The following is a 10,549-nucleotide window of genomic DNA, read 5'->3' as shown; positions in this document are numbered from 1 at the left end:
GGCTGCGATGCTTATGTGAAAAAGCTTCAACCTGATAAGCTCGAACCCAAATCGGAGAAGTGTGTCTTCATAGGATACCCAAAGGAAACAGTTGGGTACACATTCTATCATAGATCCGAAGGCAAAATCTTTGTTGCTAAGAATGGACCCTTTCTAGAGAAGGAGTTTCTCTCGAAAGAAGTGAGTGGGAGGAAAATAGAACTTGATGAGGTAGTTATACCTTCTCCCTTATTGGAAAGTAGTTCATCACAGAAATCAGTTCTCGTGATTCCTACACCAATTAGTGAGGAAGCTAATGATGATGATCATGAAGCTTCAGATCAAGTTACTACCGAACCTCGTAGGTCTTCTAGAGTAAGATCTGCACCAGAGTGGTACGGTAATCCTATTCTGGAAGTCATGTTACTAGACCATGATGAACCTACGAACTATGAGGAAGCGATGATGAGCCCAGATTCCGTGAAATGGCTTGAAGCCATGAAATCTGAGATGGGATCCATGTATGAGAACAAAGTATGGACTTTGGTGGACTTGCCCAATGATCAGCAAGCCATAGAAAATAAATGGATCTTTAAGAAGAAGACCGACGCAGACGGTAATGTTACTCTTTACAAAGCTTGACTTGTTGCAAAACGTTTTCGACAAGTTCAAGGAGTTGACTATGATGAGACTTTCTCACCCATAGCGATGCTTAAGTCTGTACGAATCATGTTAGCAATTGTTGCATTTTATGATTATGAGATTTGGCAAACGGATGTCAAAACCGCATTCCTGACTGGTTTTTTGGAAGAAGAGTTGTATATGATGCAACTAGAAGGTTTTGTTGATCCAAAGGGTGCTAATAAAGTGTGCAAGCTCCAGTGATCCATTTATGGACTGGTGCAAGCCTCTCGGAGTTGGAATAAACGCTTTCATAGTGTGATCAAAGCATACGGTTTTATACATACTTTTGGAGAAGCCTGTATTTACAAGAAAGTGAGTGGGAGCTCTGTAGCATTTCTGATATTATATGTGGATGACATATTGTTGATTGGAAATGATGTAGAATTTTTGGATAGCATAAAGGGATACCTGAATAAGAGTTTTTCCATGAAAGACCTCGGTGAAGCTTCTTACATATTGGGCATCAAGATCTATAGAGATAGATCAAGACGCTTAATTGGACATTCACAAAGCACATACCTTGATAAAGTTTGAAGAAGTTCAAAATGGATCAGTCAAAGAAAGGGTTCTTGCATGTGTTACAAGGTGTGAAGTTGAGTCAGACTCAATGCCCGACCACTTCAGAAGATAGAGAGAAAATGGAAGTCATTCCATATGCTTCAGCCATAGGTTCTATCATGTATGCAATGATGTGTACCAGACCTGATGTATGTCTTGCTATAAGCATAGCAAGGAGGTACCAAAGTAATCCCAGAATAGAACACTGGACAGCGGTCAAGAACATCCTGAAATACCTGAAAAGGACTAAGGATATGTTTATCATTTATGGAGGTGGAAAAAAGCTCGTTGTAAACGGTTACGTCGATGCAAGCTTTGACGCTGATCCGGATGACTCTAAGTCGCAAACCGGATATGTATTTTTATTGAATGGAGGAGCTGTCAGTTGGTGTAGTTCCAAGCAAAGCGTCGTGGTGGGATCTACGTGTGAAGCGGAGTACATTGCTGCTTCAGCAACATCGAATGAAGGAGTTCATGTGACAGCCTGGTTTTTGCCCTCCTTTCTTTTTCTGAATTTCATTTGGTTTTGATTTGAAATTTGGAGTTTGAATCACTTCAGTTGGACTTAAACACTTGGGCATCACCTTGGCTTTCACCCAAGTGACTCATTTCTCTCCCTAGCCTTCATTTCTTCTCTGGTCTAACTCAAAATAATATCATGAATATTTTTCTTCAATGAAAAATATTCATTTTCCTCTCTAAAACCCTAACGCTCCAAAGCAACCCCAATTTTTCTTGCCCACAAAAACCTGAGTAAATTCACAAAAATACTTTGAACCCTAGGGCACCTCCCTGAGCAAAAATATTCCAAAAAGTGATGCAATATTTTTGCTACAGAAAATATTTTCTGTTCTGGACAGAAATGGTAGTTTCTACAGCAACTACCATTTTACTTGCTCCAATGCTGCTGCATTTTCTTATGCATCACTAACCTCCTAGATGATTGATAAACCCCAAAGCACAGCTCCCAACTCCTAGCCGTTTGACCACAGTAAGCTCTCAAAGTTACTGTCCAGGAACTTACCATGAAGATAAACTCAAACTTACAGCACCTGAGCTTGACTCAAAGCATTGGCACAACCCTAAACCCTAAAGACTACACGCCAGACATGAAAATGGGGCCAGCCGTGGCTCTATGTTGAAGTGCACGCGGTGACCACGCGTGTGCATGGTGCCAGCATGCTTGTCGCCGCGCTCTGAGTGCCGCCGAGCGCTCTGTTCGGCGCGTGCTCGCTTTCCCGCCTGCCTAACCTCGCCAAACCTCACCACCATCATCGTCTCGGCTCCATTAACTCCTTCTGGGTGCTTGCCAACGCCGGAGCTCGCCGCAGCAAGCACGGGCGCGGTCCGGCCAACCCAACAATGTGTTGCACACTATGTTCGTCACCACCCACTCGTCCCCGTGCTCGTCTCCGCCCGCTCATAGTGCCTGCATGAGCTGCGTTGCCTTCCCCCTCACTCACTGACGCCATTCGTCGCTGGGTGCAGTGTCCAGGTGTCCTCCGATGGAGCCCGAACCCCTCACCTTGCTCGGCTATAAATCCAGCCCTCCCCAGCCCTCTCGAGCATCACCAGCTCCACTCACACACTCCACAAGCCAGTAGGAAGATGTAGCCTGGCCGGGCAGGCCTCGGGCCGTCGTCCCCGAGCTCGAGCTTGCCGGCGATCCCTCTGTCCGCCACCACCGCTCCAGCCCCTCCCAAGCTCGGGCGACTCTTCCTCAGCCTTTGTCGTGCGTCAGTGGTGCCGTCCGACTCGGTTGGAGCCACTGGGGCAGCCCCTCATCGCCGTCGTCCCCAACTTCGGCGACCGCTGCTCTCTGTCGCCACTGGAGAGGCTCATTCCGTCGCTGTTCGACCACCCCTAGCTATTCTACGGGTACGGGTAGGTGCGCCTCCCTCTTCTCCTTTGATCTATCCCTCCAGATGGGGCCAAGCATCCCTCCTCGCCGGCGTGTGCTCCGGCGAAACTCCGCCGTGCCCTGTTTCCCTCTCCCCCCTCTCTCTCACCTAACTAGCGGGGCCCGCTGTGAGCCACTCTGGCCGCGCCCGAAGCGGTACGAGTGGAGGCGCCCCGCGGGGTTTACGCCTTCGACGTCACCCTCCCCCCCAGTTTTGTTTTATTTAAATTCAATTCAAATATTTCCAGAGAACTTCAAACAGCCATAACTTTTTAACCATAAGTCCAAATGAATTGATTGTTTTTGCATTGTGTTCTGTATGAAAATCTCTAGCAGCACACCAAAGATGAGATTTTTCTCTACTGCCTAGATTTTTTGGTGAATTTCAGAGTGTCTCTTAATGTTTTATTTTTGTGTTTTTAATTGATTCCAGAAGGTGAAGCTTGTCTTGAGGATCACCAGGAGGAGTGTGAACCTCATCTGCTATAAGGCAAGCCACAACAACATTTTCATGGTGCCATTGCAATATTTGTGATTTATTTTCAACTTGAATGAACAATTTAGTTCATGCATTTAAATCACCAAAATAAATAACTATTTTCATTCTGTTGAATGCTTGATTATGTTGCCATGTTGGTTTACAGTAAGTTAAAATTAACTAAGTTAGTTTAAGTCATTAGAAGTTATCCTAGATTATGAAGAAATAATTTTCTTATGAAAAAGAACTAGTTTGGATAATATTTTCTTGGGTAAGAAAATAGTTATGTTAAGATATTGCCATGGTTAGTTTGCTGAATAATCATGACCAGAATAGTGCTATGAGTTTCTGATATGTTTGGTTAGTGCTTGGTATAGTTGACCCGGTATTGTTCTTATGATTAGTGATGCATGTTACATGAGTGCATTTGCATGGCATATCATGACACCAGTTATTTTTACTTTAAGTTGAACCTGATAATAACTCAACTTGAACATATCGTTGATCGGGTCATGGTGCCACTGAATCGAGTTTTTTCCAGTGCAACCACATTTGCCTTTATGGGAAGGCCTTTATTTGGTCCGTTGACATGCCTCTGGTCGGTGCCTCCAACAAGGGAAGGTTATGGGCGTGCGGTACCCTGGCCCGGTAAGCAGACATAACCTTGTGTGCCCGTTGTTGTTGTTATGGTACCTTGTCCCCGTTTGGGACCGTTTATGCTTTCCACGATGATGGACGTTGGTGTCTTTGGTAGATACGGGACCACCCATGACTTAGCCCAGTCGAGAGTTAGTCAGAGTGGTCGGGAGAGTGTCATGGCAATGGAGGGGTTCTGTTGGAATGTTGTTGGTCCACCCGAATGGGAGTGCGAGGCCATGGGTTCCTTGGTGTGGGTACAGTGCGCTACCTCTGTAGAGTGTATTTAATCTATTGATAGCCGAGTCCACATTTACGGACACGCTCGAAAGTAGGTCACACCATGGGTCAACGTTTAAATAATCTTGCACACTAAAATTTATAACATGGCACTGTTGGAAAGAGGATGGTTGGAAAACCATGTTGATGTTTATGACCAAGTTGTTGGTCCGTTTGTGATCCGGGAAAGATCACCGTTTGGTTACGAGGTAACCCGTTTGATGACCAAGTTGTTGGTCCATTTGTGATCCGAGAAAGATCACCGTTTGGTTACGAGGTAACCCGTTTGGTAAGCAAGTCCATGGGACTTGAGGCACGAGATTTCATTCACTGCATCCGTAGTATGATTTTTCATTAATGATTAAATTGTTAATATCATGATATTGTTTGTCATTATGGTTATGCATGTTGTGAGCTTGCAAGTACATTCAACGTACTGACCTGGTGTGTCATGCCAGATTTCAGGAAAGTCTCATTGGAACGGAGTGCTATCCGAGTCTAGATCGTGTTCACATCGGTGTCCCTGTGCTATGGAGTCACGCTTCGTCGTCGTTCCGCTGCCGCGTAGTTGTCATGATCGAGGCCCGTTATGTTCATTAAATAATGTACATATTGTTCAGCCGCACCGTGTGTGCCGCTTGGCCTCCTAACTTGTTGTAATATGAACCATGTTCCACTAGCATCAATAAAGCGGTTGTTTTCTGTACCAAGATGTTGTGTGTTGCCAGAAGACGTGGTCTCTGGGCTGGCAATGCAAGGTAAAGCGGTTGCTCTGAGTCGGGGTGACACAATTCATATCTGATCTAGGTGTTATACCTAGTGCATCGGGTCCAATGAAAATATTTTGTGACAATACTGGTGCAATTGCCTTGGCAAAGGAATCCAGATTTCACAAGAGAACCAAGCACATCAAGAGATGCTTCAATTCCATCCGTCACAAGTGTCGGAGGGGGGCATAGAGATTTGCAAGATACACACAGATCTGAATGTTGCAGACCCGTTGACTAAGCCTCTTCCATGAGCAAAACATGATTAGCACCAAAGCTCCATGGGTGTTAGAATAATCACTATGTAATCTAGATTATTGACTCTAGTGCAAGTGGGGAGACTGAAGGAAATATGCCCTAGAGGCAATAATAAAGTTATTATTTATTTCCTTAATTCATGATAAATGTTTGTTATTCATGCTAGAATTGTATTAACCGGAAACTTAGTACATGTGTGAATACATAGACAAAACATATAGTCCCTAGTATGCCTCTACTTGACTAGCTCGTTAATAAAAGATGGTTATGTTTCCTAACCATAGACATGTGTTGTAATTTGATGAACGGGATCACATCATTAGGAGAATGATGTGATGGACATGACCCATCCGTTAGCTTAGCATTATGATCATGACAGTTTCATTGCTACTTCTTTCTTCATGACTTATACAAGTTCCTCAAACTATGAGATTATGCAACTCCCAAATACCGGAGAAACACTTTGTGTACTACCAAACGTCACAACATAAATGGGTGATTATAAAGGTGCTTTGTAGGTGTCTCCGAAGGTGTTTGTTGGGTTGGCATAGATCAAGATTAGGATTTGTTACTCAGTGTTTCGGAGAGGTATCTCTAGGCCCTCTCGGTAATACTCATCACTATAAGACTTGCAAGAATTGTGACTAATGAGTTAGTTGCAGGATGAAGTATTACGGAACGAGTAAAGAGACTTGTCGGTAACGAGATTGAACTAGGTATTGAGATACCGACGATCGAATCTCGGGCAAGTAACATACCGATGACAAAGGGAACAATGTATGTTGTTATGCGGTTTGACCGATAAAGATCTTCGTAGAATATGTAGGAACCAATATGAGCATCTAGGTTCTGTTTTTGGTTATTGACCAGAGACGCGTCTCGGTCATGTCTACATAGTTCTCGAACCCATAGGGTCCGCACACTTAACGTTCGATGACGATTGGTATTATGAGTTTATGTGATATGATGTACCTAAGATTGTTCGGAGTCCCGGATGTGATCATGGACATGACGAGGAGTCTCGAAATGGTCGAGACATAAATATTGATATATTAGACGACTATGTTCGGACACCGAAAGTGTTCCGGAGAAGTTTCGGATAAAACCGGAGTGCCGGAGGGTTATCGGAACCCCCGGGGAACTAATGGGCCTTGATGGGCCTTAGTGGAGAGAGAGAGAGAGAGGCGGCCAGGGCAGGCCGCGCACCCCCTCCCCCTTGAGTCTGAATAGGACAAGGAAGGGGGGCGGCGCCCCCCCCCCTTTCCTTCCCCCTCTCCCTCTCCTTCCTTCCCCCCTCTCCCTTTAGGTGGAAACCTACTAGGACTTGGAGTCCTAGTAGGATTCCCCTCTTGGGGGCGCTCCAAGGAGGGCCGGCCGGCCTCCCCCTCGCTCCTTTATATACGGGGGCAGGGGTCACCCTAGAACACACAAGTTGATTTTTTAGCCGTGCTCGGTGCCCCCTCCATAGATTTCCCCCTCGGTTATATCGTTGTAGTGCTTAGGCGAAGCCCTGCACCAGTAACTACATCATCACTGTCACCACGCCGTCGTGGTGATGAAACTCTCCCTCCACCTCAGCTAGATCTAGAGTTCCTGGGACGTCACCGAGCTGAACGTGTGCAGATCACGAAGATGCCGTACCTTCGGTGCTAGGATCGGTTGGATCGTGAAGAGTACGACTACATCAACTGTGTTGTCATAACGCTTCCACTTTCGTTCTACGAGGGTACGTAGACAACACTTTCCCATCTTGTTGCTATGCATCACCAGATAGATCTTGCGTGATCGTAGGAAAATTTTGAAATTACTGTGTTCCCCAACAAGTTCAACTTAACAGTCTCCACTGTAGTACCGGTATATATAACAGTTCTTTGGAACCAAAGGAAAATTTTGTGTGCCTTTGGGATTTGGTGGGGGATTGCTGGAATTTATTCTACTTTGGGCCAGCCCAATAGCAATTCCAAAAATTCCTAATAAATCCTAGCGGCCCACTTAGCCCGTTCATGCAAGGCAAGGGGTGTTACTGAAGTTTAGTCCCACATGGCTAGTTTGGTGGGAGTTGGACCTCCTTATAGGGGAGATTGTTTCCCCACATGTATGAGCATGAGAACAAGAGGGACATTCATGCACGCTCCTCCGTTGTCGCCCGCATCACCATGCCACGCCGCGTCGCGGGTTGCGGGAATGAGCCGAGCCGATGTCTAAATTTTTGCCACGCACAATGGGTATATGAAAGGTCACTCGGGAGCTGGAAAGTTTTTGCTATAGTGAATATTGAATACGAACGTTGCACCCTTCGGCTGCTGCCTGTTCGTTTCGTCTCCCCTCTTTGCTTCAGCTCCCGTCGCAGCCTATACGCCTCCTTCTCATGTGCCTATCAAAGGGAGGTCGCTCCTCTCCAGAGAGACACACCAGAACAACACATTCCACTCCCCTCCAATTTCCTGAGCACTGAGCTACTGCTACGATCTTCCCCATCCCGGCTTGCGGCGTGCACCGCAGGTCGGGACAGTAGGCCGAAACCCCACCGCTTTGAGTCATGTACGGGAGAAGGGTGATAAGGTTTTTGAGGAGCGCTCTGTGCGACTACTGAATTGTTCATCACGGACGGCTCGGACACTGACGACCACTTCCCAACGACGACTTCTTCCCCGACGTTGACAACCTCTTCGATGACATGGCTGGCGATGATGTCGACCCCAAGAGCAGTGCTTCTGCTGTTGTTCCGTACGTTATTATGCTCTTTCTGTTTGAGGTTCTGTCACAGTTTCTTGCTCTACATATGTTTGCTATAGATGCGTTCGGTCCTACTTCATATATGCAGATGTTATTTACCTTCTCTCTGTCAGATTGTATGACTTGTTTTATCTCTGCTATATTAGTCATGCTTTATCTAGTATTTCTGTTAATAAAATCATTCGATAAATTGCTCACATTTCCAACAATAGATTCACTCATTTTGCTCTGCATGTAGTCCATATTAGAATCTCTAAAAATATTTATAGTTAGTAACTTAAGAGCATCTCCAACAGTCGCGCTAAACAAGCGTCGCGCCGCAAATTTGCCCATTTTAGCGCGGGGGCAATCGGTAGAGTGTCTCCAGCAGGCGCGCAATAACCGCGCGTGCGGCATATAGAGTTGGGCGCGCGGTCCGAATCGCAATCATGCGCTGCATATTTGGTGCGCCCGCTTCCGCGCGCGGCACACACGAGCGCTCGCGCCGCACTCTCTCCACCGCGCCACCTTCGCCCTGCACGCGCTGGTGCCGGCAAGCTGACCCGATGGACACACGCGCCGGCACCCCCCTCACCCCATCCTACAGCCGCGAACCCTCCACCGCCGCCACTGCCGCAAACCCTAGCGCTGGGAGCGTTGGCCTCGCCTCCGCCGGAGCTCCTCCGAGCATCAGCCTCGTGCGCGGCCTCTTCATGCCGCCGCGGATGACCTCGGCGGCTGGTGGCGTCACGCCGGCGCCCGCCGTGATGAAGCCACGTGAACCCCCCTCAAAGCTCCCAAATGCGGCGCGGCCGAAGAAGGGCAAGACATCCGCGAAGAAGAACAAGGCGGCGGACGGCTCCAGCACCTCGAAGGCACCGAGGAAGAAGCTTGCAGGGCGTGTGACAAGCGCGGCGGCTACCGAAGCACCGGCGAGCTCACTTGTTGAGCCGGCGGCCGATGCGCACAATGTGTTTGATGATATGCCCCAAAGGTTAAAAAAATCCCGAACTTTTTTTACTTCTTTATTTTTTGAATGCATACATATAGATAGCTTATTGCATTGTTCTATATACTTTGTAGTGTGAACAATGATGCATATATGTCAACTATGGGTGTTGGCTCGAACAATTCACATTGGTCTCAAACCAATGACATGCATTTCGAAGACCATGAGTTCGAGGTGGACGAGGATGGTGAGGGCATTGTCAGCGCACTGAAAGGAAGAGGAGGCAACTACACCAATGACGAAGATGTTGTGCTATGCAAAACTTGGTTGGATGTGTCGAGGGATCCATCCGTTGGAGGTGATCAAAGTACAGATGCTTATTGGCTCCGGATGAAAGAACACTTTGATCTTCGCAACATGAGTGGAATTGACCGCTCCGCACGATCGCTTCGCTCCCGGTGGTCGATCATCAATAGGGATTGTCAACAATGGGCGGCCGCACAAAAAGCGGTTGACAAGTTGAACCCAAGTGGCACCAATGATGACGATAGGGTAAGTGTCATTTCATCATTCCTCATGTTCATCATGCTTGTTGTTGGTGTTTCTTGTGCTAACTTGTTTTGTTTTCATGTAGTTAAATATTGCACAAAATTTGTTCAAAGGAGAGGAGAAGAGGACCAAGAATGGGAAGATCAAGAAAGGAAGGCCATTTACCTTGCCTCATTGCTATGAAGTATTGAAGGGTGATGAGAAATGGAAGAAGCGTGAGGATATTGATGATTTGGATTTGAGCAAAAAATGCAAGCGAACAATTGATTTGGAAGATGAGGAGGAGGATGCATCAAGTGAAGATGGCAAGAGAAGCCCCACACCAAACTCGGTTTCATACTTGAAGCCAAAATGACCGGATGGCACGAAGAAAGACACAAAAGAAAAGAAGAAGATGAAAGGAGATGATGAGCTCAAAAATGCTATGGAAGCAATTGTCAAGGCAAGAAAAGAAGCCAACGAGGTGAGGAAAATGGCAAGGAACCAAGATGTCGCGGACGAGGAGAGGAGGTTGGCGGCCGAGGAGAGGAGGGTGGCCGCCGAGGAGAGGAAAGTGGCATTGTAGGAGAGGAAGGTGGGCATGGAGGAGCGAGCTAAGTTGTTGGAATGGGAGAAGCACTTGTTCTTCTTGGACACATCTTTGTTCAATGATGCGCAAAAGGAGTATGTTAACCTTGCCCGTGAAGAAGTCTTGATCCAAAAAAGAGCCATGATTCGCATAATGGGTGGCGGTGGCCTTGGCGGCATGGGTAGCGGTGGCCTTGGCGGCATGGGTGGCGGTAGCCTTGGCGGCATGG

This window comes from Triticum aestivum, chromosome 2B (assembly GCF_018294505.1).
Source record: "Triticum aestivum cultivar Chinese Spring chromosome 2B, IWGSC CS RefSeq v2.1, whole genome shotgun sequence".
Lineage (NCBI taxonomy): Eukaryota > Viridiplantae > Streptophyta > Magnoliopsida > Poales > Poaceae > Triticum > Triticum aestivum.
The sequence above is the reverse complement of the archived record's forward strand: the minus strand, read 5'-3'. Positions refer to the sequence as shown.